Raw genomic sequence first — 12282 nt, 5'->3', positions numbered from 1 at the left:
AAACAAACTATTCAATTAAAAAATGGGCAGAGGACCTGGATAGACATTTCTCCAAAGAGGACATAGAAATGGCCAATAAAATGTGAAAAGATGCTCAATGTCACTAATAATCAGAGAAATGCAAATTAAAACCACAATGAGACATAACCTCAAACCTGTCAGAATCGCTATCATCAATATAGCAATAAACAACAAGTGTTGGCAACAATGAGAAGAAGAGGGGACCCTCGTGCACTCTTAGTGGGATTTCAAATTGGTGCAGTCACTATGGAAAACAGTATGGAGGTTCCTCAAAAATATTAAATATAGAACTACCTTATGATCCAGCAATTCTGCTCTGGGTATTATCCAAAGAAATCCAAAACACTAATTCGAAAAGATATATGCATCCCTATGTTCACTGGAGCACTATTAACAGTTGTCAAGATATGGAAGCAACCCACATGTTCATCAATAAACGATTGGATAAAGAAGGTATGGTACATACATACAATGGAATATTACTAGGCTATAAAAAGAATGAAATCTTACCATTTGTGACAACATAGATAGACCTGGAGGGCATTATGTTAAGTGAAATAAGTCAGACTGAGAAAGACAAATACCATATGAATAAAAAGAACAAAATAAACAACAATAAAAATAAACAAAACAGACCCACAGATGCAGAGAACAAACTGATGGTTGCCAGAGGCAAGGGGAGTTGGGGAACTGGGTGAAAAAGGTGACGGGATTAAGAATACAAATTGGTAGTTACAAAATAGTCACAAGGATGTAAAGTGCAGCATAGAGAATATAGTCAATAATGTTGCAACAACAGACATACATAGGTGTGGTTCCAGGTAGGTATGAGACTAATCAAGGGGAATCACAGCATAAACTATATAAATGTCTAACCATTGTGCTGTGCACCTGAAACTAATATAAAATAATGTTGAGTGTCAATTGTAAAACAAACAAACAAATAAATAAAATAGAACTGAGTTAAGTGGAGAATGAGTATATAACATGCATGGCATCTATTTTTACTGGTGTGAATACAGTAAGGTATTATGGCTCTGACAGTTGCAGTGGCAGCATTTTGATTTCTGTATGAATGCTAAGAGGGTCTGTTCCTAGAGACGATAGTGCAGTGTGGCTTCCTGATTCCCCAGCATCCTGATCAGGGTAGATATGGCAGCACTCCAGTAACCAGTCTTGTTCGGAGAGTCATCTCTGGAGGCCCTGCCTAGAGCCTCCTCCAGCCCTCTCATCAATTATTTTCAACACTGAATTCCTGTATAAAACTATTTTCCGCTTAAAATAGCTGGAGTGATTTCTGTTGTCTATCTATACCCAAAAGGGTTATAGGCAATAGACATTCAAGGATAGGAATCTGGGATTATGTGACCTGGATTTATTTGAAAAGAGTGAGGATCTATTATACTTAGAAGATGGGATACTGATAATCCATACCACCCAGTCCCTGCAACAATATGGATGGACCTAGAAGGTGTTATGCTAAGTGAAATAAGTCAGAGTAAGACAAATACCATATGCTCTCACGTATGTGTGGAATCTAAAGAACAAAATAAATGAGCAAACAAAACAGAAATAGACTCATAGATACAGAGAACAAACTGATGGTTGCTAGATGGGAGGGGATTTGGGGAATGGGTGAGGAAGGTGAAGGAGTTAGGTTAGGAAGTACAAATTGGTAGTGACAAACTAGTCATGGGGATGTGAAATATAGTATGAGGAATATTATCTATAATGTTATAAAGACTGTGTAGGGTGTCAAATGGGTACTGCACATATCGGTGGGATCACTTCTAGATTATATAAATGTCTTACCACTGCACTGTACACCTGAAACTAATGTAAAACAATGTTGAATGTCAACTATAGTCATACACACACACACACACACACACACACACACACACACACACACACACACACACACAGAGGGTGCCAAAAAACGTATACACATTTTAAGAAAGGAAAAACTGTATTAAAATTATAATGCTCAATATATAGGGATAACAAAAGATGAATACAAGTCACATTTGACTTCTGCAATTATAAGAGGTGCTCAAAGTGGTTACCATCAGTGAAATTTCAATACAGTTTTTTTCCTTTCTTAAAATGTGTACACATTTTTTTTGGCACTCTGTGTATATATATTTTCACAGGATCTAAAGTACAGCATAGGGAATATAGTTAATGGTGTTGTAATAACTATGTATGATGTCAGACGGGTAGTACTTGGGGGGTCACTTTGTGAGAGGTGTAAATGCCTAATTATTATGTTGTTTTGTACACCTGAAATTAATTTTTAAAAAAAATCTCCTGTCCTGTGATTCAAAATTGTGGCTTCTCTTGCACCCTAAGCTCCGGCCTGTTGCCTGCAATTGGGGAAGAGGAGAAAGGCAGCTTGTGCCCTCTGCCCACTCTAGTTCTTCTCCTTCTTTTCCCTCATCTTGCCAATCTTGCTTTTTTGGCCACTGTAGGGTATGAGGGCATGGAAATGGAAGAGGAAAGGGAAGGAGAAAAATTCATACCTAGCTGACATTGTGGGGTGATGTGGCATCATATTCTCTGGTCTCAGAGAAGGTTTTTAAATCAATTCTTCTTTCCCTGGGTTTTAAATCAATTCCACTTTGTTCGATTTTGTGGGTCTTCATAAATCCTACATTTCTAGGAAGCTTTCATTTACAGGTCTCTTGCCATGGGTGCTCGCATCGGCGTTTTGGCTGGTTGTTCGTGGACTCCTTCTCAGTCTACAGGTATCCATTGGGACACCTCCAGAGGGTCCTTTTGGATGTAATCTAAGACACTTTCATGCTGGCTCTCTCACATGCATGATTTCCTTCTGGTCCATAGAATACATTTGCTCATCTTTTGCCAAAATGAAATAGAGAAAAGCAGGTTAGTCCCAACATATCAGCAACCTCTCTTTTGCTCCACCATTGGAACGGATAGCCAGCAAGGCTCTCACTTTAAATTTCTCAGTAGTGCTAAATGTCTCCAAACCGCAGGAGGTATATATAAAGCTCTGTGAGTGGTCCTGTTTAGGCTCTGTCCCTGGACTTGAGATAAGGGGTAGGCATCCTTGAGGAAGAGAGAAGGAATTCACAGAACACTACCAGCTCTCTCCAAAAGTCTTCTCTTATCACTAGTAACACATGACTTTTTATATTCCCTTCATGCATGATTTGTATATCCTATATATAAGTAGGGGTTGATGAATTGAATGTACAGTTTTGGGGTGTCTCCTTTGAATTTTTTTTTTATCTTGGTCTGATGACTTACTTTGGAATATGTTCTCTGTTGTACAGGGGATTCAGTTGAAACTGTCATTACATCTTGTTACATTCTGGAAAAAGTTTGAATTAAAAAGATTGGGGTGTGGCCGGTTAGCTAGCTCACTTGGTTATAGCGTGGTGCTGATAACACCAAGGTTTCCAGTTTGATCCCCTCATAGGCCACTGTGAGCTGCGCCCTCCCTCCCCCCCAAAAAAAAAAAAATGATGGGGTTTCGTTACACTAGATAATTTTTAAAGTGTCTTCCCTCTCTAAAAACTGTATGTGTGTGGGTGGGGGAAGGTGTGTTTGAAAAAAATGAAATACTAGCAGTGCTGGCAATGAGAAGAGGACAGAAAGGGGTGTAAATGTGTGTGGGGCAATGTGATCAGGGAAGGGTGTAGCAGCCGGCCACACTATTTTCTGTTCATTCTCCCTGAAAGCCTTGGAGGATGAGTCTGAAAGAATGACCACACAAGATTTCAAGGAACTAGTGTCCAGCCACAATCATTTGAAGATATCTTAAGAAGGTGGTTTGGAAAAAGACAGAAGCTTTTTTATTCTCCATTTTGAGATCTTTAGGATGCTAGGGAAATACAGTTTAATATATTTAACTCTAGGGAGGACTATAATAGTGACTCATAATACACCAGGTCTACATGTTTTTAATAAAAATAAATGGGCACTCTTTTGCAGTAACTCCATGAATGCATTGTTGAAGAATACAGGCTACATTCAGGTTGCCTGTTTCTAATGAAATGTTGCTTGACAGAAAGTGTAATAAAAGGTAAATCACTTCTTAAGAAATCATCAGAGCCAAAACATTTAGCTCTGATGAAATGAATGGGCCCTGAACACTCCTTGGTAGACTTCCAACCAAAAATAACCGGCATCTGAGAAGGCTTATAATTGGAAGCGAGATAATTCTTTCTCTTTCCTCTTCCTTAATAATATAGATTTTGAGCATTTTTGTAAAGCAAAAATTTCCAAATGTTTTACGTTTGGTAGTAGAGGAAAATTTGCTTCTATTTTCACAGTTTAGAAATTCTAACAAAATTGCTTTCTTTAATGATCTTGAGATTCATTGTGATGATTTATACCCTAACCTTTGATTCATTTAATTTCCAGTGATGGAAAAAGTGAGGTAAGGAAAACCAGAGTGATCGATCATCATGTTAGTCACCCTCAGCATAACTGTCAATTTGATAGGTAAAAATTGCATATCATTGATTTAATTTGCATCTGTCTGATTACTAGTAAGGTTGGGCATTTTTTTCAGTGCTTAATGGCCATTATATTTCTTCATTTGTGAATAACCTGTTCATAGGTACCATAGTCTTTTGATAAATCAGAGAGCAATTTCCAGTGGGTAAAGACAAACCGGCCCCCCTCCTTTTAAATTTGCTCCTTAATGATGCTGCTCTTGAATGAGTAGACTACAGACCCCTAGCCATAAAACTAAACAAATAAAAATACCAGCCTTCATCTTAAATGTGTATTACTTTTAGTGTTTTTGCTATAACTGATCTGCTCTCTATTTTTAGACAAGAAATCTTCTAAAAAGTCAACTGTTCTAAAAATAAATTCTTACCCTTGAAAGACATGCCAATGTTTAACTTGCTTGTCAATTATGAACTTCTACAAGTTAACTCATTGAGTTACCCTCATATATTTTCAGTTTGAATGGTTGAGATAGGCATTGGTTTCACATAATTTAAAAATTTTCCAGGTTAAGTTACTAAAGTTGTGCTCTGTTATATTGAACTATGGGGTCTTAAACATCTTTTCCTCTATGTGCTGAAGTGAATTCTAAACGACTTCCTGAGGAGAATCTGGCCCTACCCAGGAGTATTCCGTTGGCCTACATCCATGCCCTTCTAAGACTTTTCTGCCTTCAAAAGAGGTTGTCAATTCTACCCCCTGCCCAGGTAACTATTAAAATTTATGGCTCTACCTTTAACTACACTCCAGGTGCCTGACATTGAGAATAACATTGAATTCACAATACCTGTCCAAAGTGAGACAAATAATATTTATTGAAGATTGACTGAATGGTCTATTCTCCTAATTTATGTGAAGATCTATTGTTAGGAACGACCAAAACAGAAGAAAGCTGGACCTCAAGCCCTCATCATCTGTTTTTGCTGAATTAAGCCCAGAGATGATGCCATTGGCCTATACCGAGGGGCACTTATGTGAAGCAATCAAATTCATGGCCTCAATTTCTTGACCTCTTCATCTCCAGTGACATTTTTTTTTTCTATTGGGGGATATTGGGGAACAGTGCATTTTTCCAGGACCCATCAGCTCTATGCCAAGTCGTTGTTTTCAATCTAGTTGTGGAGGGCACAGCTCACTGGCCCATGTGGAAATCGAACTGGCAACCTTAGGGTTATGAGCACTGTGCTCTAACCACTGAGCAAACTGGCTGCCCACCAGCAGCTCAACTCCAAGCCCAAGCTGTTGTTTCTCACTGGCCCATGTGGGAATGGAGCTGGAGACCTTGGTGTTATGAGCACTGCACTCTAACCACTGAGCCAACGGGCCGCCCCAACCATCAACATCTTTTATCCACACTACCTGAGGCACCCACTTTCCAGAGTCACATCCTGAATGTCATCACCAGAAACTGTACCACTTTCAAAATGACAAATCTAATATCTCAACTTCTTTGCTGTCCATCCAGCTCCTTTACTCAAGCAGCACACTGCCACACTCTTCATCTCATTGAGAGCACCTATCCATTGACATCACTACCACCACCGCTTTCAATCTATCGGTATGATGGACTGAATTTATAATCACTCAGAGATATTACCAGTTTGGTTCCAGAGCACCATAACAAAACAAATATCACAACACAGCATATATTGCAATAAAACAAGTCATACAAAATTTTTGGTTTTCCAATATATGTAAAAGTTATGTTTACAATACACTGTAGTCTATTAAGTGTGCAATAGCTTCATGTCTAAAAAAGCAGTGTACATACTTTAATTTAAGAATACATTATTGCTAGAAAATGCTAACTGTCATCAGACCCTTCAGCGAGTCTTAATCCTTTTGCTGGTGTAGGGTCTTGCCTTGATGTTGATGGCTGCTGGATGATCAGGGAGGTGGTTGCTGAAGGTTGGGATGGCTATAGCTATTTCTTAAAATAAAACAACACTGAAGTTTGCTGCATCGATTGACTCTTCCTTTCACTCAAACACTCAAAGGCCATTGCAGGGTTATTAATTGGACTAATTTCAATATTTTATCTCTGGGAATAGGGAGGTCTGAGGAGAGGGAGAGAGATGGGGGAATAGCCAGTTGGTGGAGCAGTCAGAACAAAACAACATTTATTGATTACGTTCACTGTCTTACATGGGCATGGTTTATGGTGTCCCAAAACAATTACAATAATAACATCAAAGATCAATGATCACAGATCACCATAACAAATATAACAATAATGCAAAAGTTTGAAATATTGCAATTACCGAAATGTGACACAGAGACACAAAGTGAAGAAATGCTTCACTTTGGCACCGATAGATTTGCTCAATGTTGGGTTGTCACAAACCTTCAATTTGTAAAAAAAAATGCAATGTCAGCAGAGTGCATTAAAGGGAAGCTCAATAAAACAAGGTGTGCCTGTCATTTAAAAATCCAAGGATATGTCTTATTTTATCTATAGCTTGATTCTGGGGATCAGACAAAAGAACTCAGTTTCTTTGCTGGGTTTAAGAATTTCTGCTTCCTCTAGATTGGCTCCACTCTTAAGCTGGATCTCTCCTCATGATGGCAAGGAGGCTGTACTCATTAGTTTCAAAATTTTAAATAGAAGTGAAAGAGATACTCTCTTTATTAATAGCTTTCACTAAAGTTCTTGGATTCACTAAAAATCACTCAGAGGGAGTGCACTTCACTCCTCCCTCTCTGGCTTGCTCGAATATAGATGTGATGGCAGATTCTTAAGCAGTCATTCCAGAGGTAAAAGCCACATGTAGAGCATGGCCAAGCAATATAGACAGAGCCTGGGTCCTCACATTAGTAAAGCTTCCCTATTAGTACTGGACACCACTTTATACTTCTTTTACATGAAAGAGAAATAAACTTCCATCTTGTTTAAGCCATTGTTAATATTTTTTTTCTGTCATTCATAGCCTAAACTAATCTTCAACTATGCAAAGTGTATGGTGTCGAGATAGACCATGGTATTTCAGGAGCCATAAGTAGCATGATAATGTGAGAACAAATAGAAGGAGAAAGAAAAACCAGTGGTGACTAAAGCATGTCTTTTATGCCATCCTAATTAATTTCAATTTTATTCTTTAAGTAGTGTGTGTGTGTGTGTGTGTGTGTGTGTGTGTGTGTGTGTGTACAGGGGATTTGAAATAGTTTAAGTTAGACATAATATAATTAGATTATTGTATACATTAGAAACCTTCTTCAAGTGATATGACGGATATTTTGGAAGTGGGCAAGACCAGAGGAATTGAGCTTGTAGCCACTCTAGCAAGAGATAAGGATCAAAACCAGGGCAAACAGATTGGGGAAGGCAAAGAGGAGACAGATTTGAAAAATATATACAAGGCCGAATGGACTAGAATTTGGTCAACCTGAATGACTTCTGACACTAGCAGCAAATAGGCATTCGTATAAACTACAACTGCTGATACAAGAAGTCCAAAATGGGCATTCCAGAGAGATGACCTGAAAAAATGCAGTTATTCAATGTTGTAGATTTTTCATTCACCACTCATGTATATATGCATAGTTCTCACAAAAATCCTTAGATTCACATGCATGTTGTGTCTGAGTGAATGTGCATAATTTATTGAAATGTTTTTTAGCAGGCAAGATGTCTTCAATCTACTGCTTCAGGCATGCAAATGACTTGTAACTTTATCTTTCTACAACTCAATGTAGTCTTTATTTTTAGCCTCCACTCCAACTAATGACTTAATGTAGTTATTTAGTGTATCTTTACCCAGCTATTGGAAGTTTAAACTCTTGTCAATTCAGGATTTTTTCTCCCTCCCTATATTTGTTCAGGTCATTTAAACTCCTGGAGGTTTATATGAGTTCATTGTATTGGAGGTAGGAAGTGGAATAGGACATTGATCCAACTGAGAGATGACAAAGGCCTTCACTAATGCAATGGTTGTAAAGCCATTCTTTTAAGTACAGAGGAATATATAGAGGAAATTCTGTCAATCAGATATCCCTCACTACAAATATAACGAAATTAAAATAATGCCTACACAAGTTAGAAAATTATTATTACATTTTAAACGTGTAAATTGACTTCTAATTCTCTTCAGATGACCTGTCCTACTCAGAAAATAATTATAAAGACACAAATCATAATTTTTTAGAGTATTGAGAATAGCATGAACATGGAATGCAAGCTGACTTCTAATTTATGCATTTATTTACATTCATACTATTCATGTACTCTGAAAAAAGTCTATGTGATTCAAACAGTCCCATTAGATAGTTAAATAAGAGTTAAGTGAGACTAGTTAATCGGTTCAAATCAGAACTTTGGTTCCAGTTTAATCCATCTCCGATTGTGAGGATCAGGATATTGACGGTACTAAGGATCTTAATCACTTCATATGGACCCCTTAATAGTCTATCTCACGACTCTCTGGGGGAACCACAAGGAATATACCCAGTTTTGACATCAAATTTAACTTATTATCAAATTAATAATCTTTGGTAGCAAAAGATTATGAAACACTCAATTGATAAATACAAAATTGTAACTGATAAAACCCTGTCTCTACTCTCCATACCAGAATTTGTTTTTCTTTAATTCCCATACAAAGTCTAAAAGAATGGTGCTTCCATTTACTAAGGTGATGATGACTGAGAGAGGAGCAGATTCTTTTTGTTGTTTTCTCGCTTGTAAATCATAACAAACATACTAAGTATATAAAGTACTGCTTAGTGTTTAATTGAGCTAACACAAAGAGCACATAGAGAATTTCTGAGTGTTTTAAGAGAAGCTCAAAGCTGGAAGATGCATCAGAGATCCTCTAGCTCAATGGCTTTTGAAATTTTTTACTTTGACCTGAAAGAAATAAATTTTACATCTTGACCCACCACCCCTTCCCCCCCCACACACACACACACACACAATCATTGAAACAAAAGTTTCATGAAACAAACTTCCTTATTATGTACAATGTACTCTGGTGTTTTGTTATATTTTGAGTTCTGGTAGTTACCCACAAACTTCATTTACAGTCCCCAGTTTCAAAAACATGGATGCAGTTCAACCTTTTTAGTGTGTAGATGAGGAAACAGAAACCCAGGGAGAGTAGGTGATTTATAAAAAGCCTCCAAAGGTAGTAGCAATGCTGGAGCCTGAACACAGGTCTCTTGACTCCTGATCAATAAACAACAAAAAGAGTCTAGATCCTCCTTTCCAGATCTTCCCATACTTTCATTTTCTTTTAAAAAATATATTGAAGTAGAATATCCTTAGTAACAGCTGAAGCAGCTTTCTTAAATTAAAAGTGCCCTATCTACCTGCCTTATTTTCTAAGCTTACACATCTATAAACACAAACATAACATTTTAATTAAAATATTAAATTATTTGTACTCAGCATGCCTAATCCAAAAATACTTGGAATTAAAGTTATTTGTGGATTATTCAAAGTCAAGTTTCACTAAGCATAAAATTAATCAATTTTAGTTCATCATGAAGCTCATCAGGTTATGTATACACTGCACATATGCAAAAGTTCAGGTTCATAGAGAATTTTGGTTAACAGTTTACTTTCAGTCAATGAACATTTATAGAGCACTACAGTGTGCTAGTTGGGTGTGTGCTGGGGAAATAGTAATGAATTAATAAGTCCCTCTGGCACTACAACCTAGTAAGAGAGAGTCAAACCAATAGCTACAATTCAATATGAGATATATTAAAGAAGATATGGCATGTCATAGAAGTACAGAATACTCTTTGCTTAACTTCTATAGGATCACAGATGAGAGAGAAATAGAATCTCCTTGGGAGTATAGATGGTTTAGAAAGACTACAATGGGGAGATAATCTTTGTTCTGGGACTTGAAAGATGAATAGAAATTTGCTGACCAGCTGAAGGGTCAAAGGGGCATAAGGAGAGGAGAGAATAGCTTGGGAGGGGAAAGTACAGCATGAATAGCACCATGTAGAGAAATCAATGATCATCGATACCACATTATAATTGGTTAGACAGTATTTAAGTATTTATTAGGTATTTAGACTTTATCCTAGGGTAAATGAGTCATGAAAGGTGTTTAATAAAGTAATTCTGGAAACAATGTAGGTACTAAACGGGAGGCAATTACAGGGTGAATTATATCCTCCAAAAATATATGTTGAAGACTTACCTCCAGTACTTCAGAATGTGACTTATTTGGACACAGTCTTTGCAGATGATCAAGTTAAGATGAGCTCATTAGGGTGGGCCCTAATCCAATATGACTGGTGTGCTTTCAAAAAAACAAAACAAAAAAAAGGAAATTTGGACACAGACAAAGACATTCACAGAGGGAAGACTATGTGAAGAGACACAGGAAAAATGCCATGTGAAGGTGAAGGACTGGACTAATACATCTACACTCCAAGGAGTGCCAAAGATTTCCAGCAAAGCAACAGAAACTGGGAAAGAGGCATGGAGCAGATCCTCCTTTACAGGACTCAGAAGGAACCAACCCTGCCAACACTTCGATTTTGGACTTCTAGCCTCCAGGACTGTGAGGTAAAAAATGTCTGTTAGAGTTGTCCCTTGGTATCCACAGGGTATTGGTTCCAGGAGCCCCCTCATTATCAAAATCTTAGGATGCTCTAGTCCCTTATATATAATGGCATAGTATTTGCAAATAACCTACTCACATCTTCCCATACACTTTAAATCATCTCTAGATTACTTATAATACCTAATACAATGCAAATTCTATGTACACAGTTGTTATACTGTATTGTTTAGCAAATAATGACAAGGAAAAAAGTCTATACATGTTCAGTACAGATGCAACCATTGTAGGCCAAACTACATAGTACATGTAAACAACAAGGTAACCTTTTTTTAAATCTGAATATTTTCAGTTCAAGGTTGGTTGAATCCATGGATACAGAGGGCCAACTATATTTCAAGCCTCTCTGTTTTATGGTACTTTGATATGGTAGCCCTAATACAGAGGCGATTGTGAAGTACAGTCTAAAGTGATGAGATTGAATAGATAGTGAGAGTGGGGAGATCAGAAATATCATAAATCTGAAAAATGTTGATGAGGTAAAAGCAACAGGATTTAATGATTGGCTGAACAGAGAGGTAGGAGTCCAAGATGAGTACACAGCACAAACCCCCTGCCTCTAAATTCAACACCACACTCTCACTTGTCTAGGGAGCTAGAATAGATACTAAAGTCATTAACCAACCTGTAAATATACAGGAAAAGGAAACATGGCAAGCTAGCTACTGAGCTCACTTTTGAACACTATAGAAAATATATTTTTGACAGAAAGGGAAGGCATTAACCTATCTTTGCTCCAGGGCTGCTAATATCCCATATACGCCATCTAGGTAGGAATGAAAGGGAAAGAAGAAAGGGAGAAGGGCAGTAGGGGTGCCAGTCCCTTATCAGAAAAGCAAAAGCTTTGCCAGAAGTCCTACTTACATCTCATTCAACTCTGTCACTTGGCCATCCCTAACTGGAGGAGGACTAGAAGAAGCAGAACTGTGGTTAGAGTTGGGTCAGCCACTCAGCTTTTCGCAACAGAATATAATCAACAAAAGCTGCCAGGAGGTCAAGAAGAATGATAACTCAATAGAGATGAGAGGTTGTGGGGGAACATCACTACTACCACGCAGCTCTGTTAGAAAGTCCCTGGCAACATTACCAAAAGCAACTTCAGGGGTGTATTTGGCATGGAGTGGGTTGTTGAAGACTCACTGGTGTGAGAAATGAGAGTAAATAGTTCTTTCCTAATGTTTGAAAAGAAGAATAATGT

Source organism: Rhinolophus sinicus, linkage group LG06 (genome assembly GCF_036562045.2).
Source record: "Rhinolophus sinicus isolate RSC01 linkage group LG06, ASM3656204v1, whole genome shotgun sequence".
Lineage (NCBI taxonomy): Eukaryota > Metazoa > Chordata > Mammalia > Chiroptera > Rhinolophidae > Rhinolophus > Rhinolophus sinicus.
The sequence above is the reverse complement of the archived record's forward strand: the minus strand, read 5'-3'. Positions refer to the sequence as shown.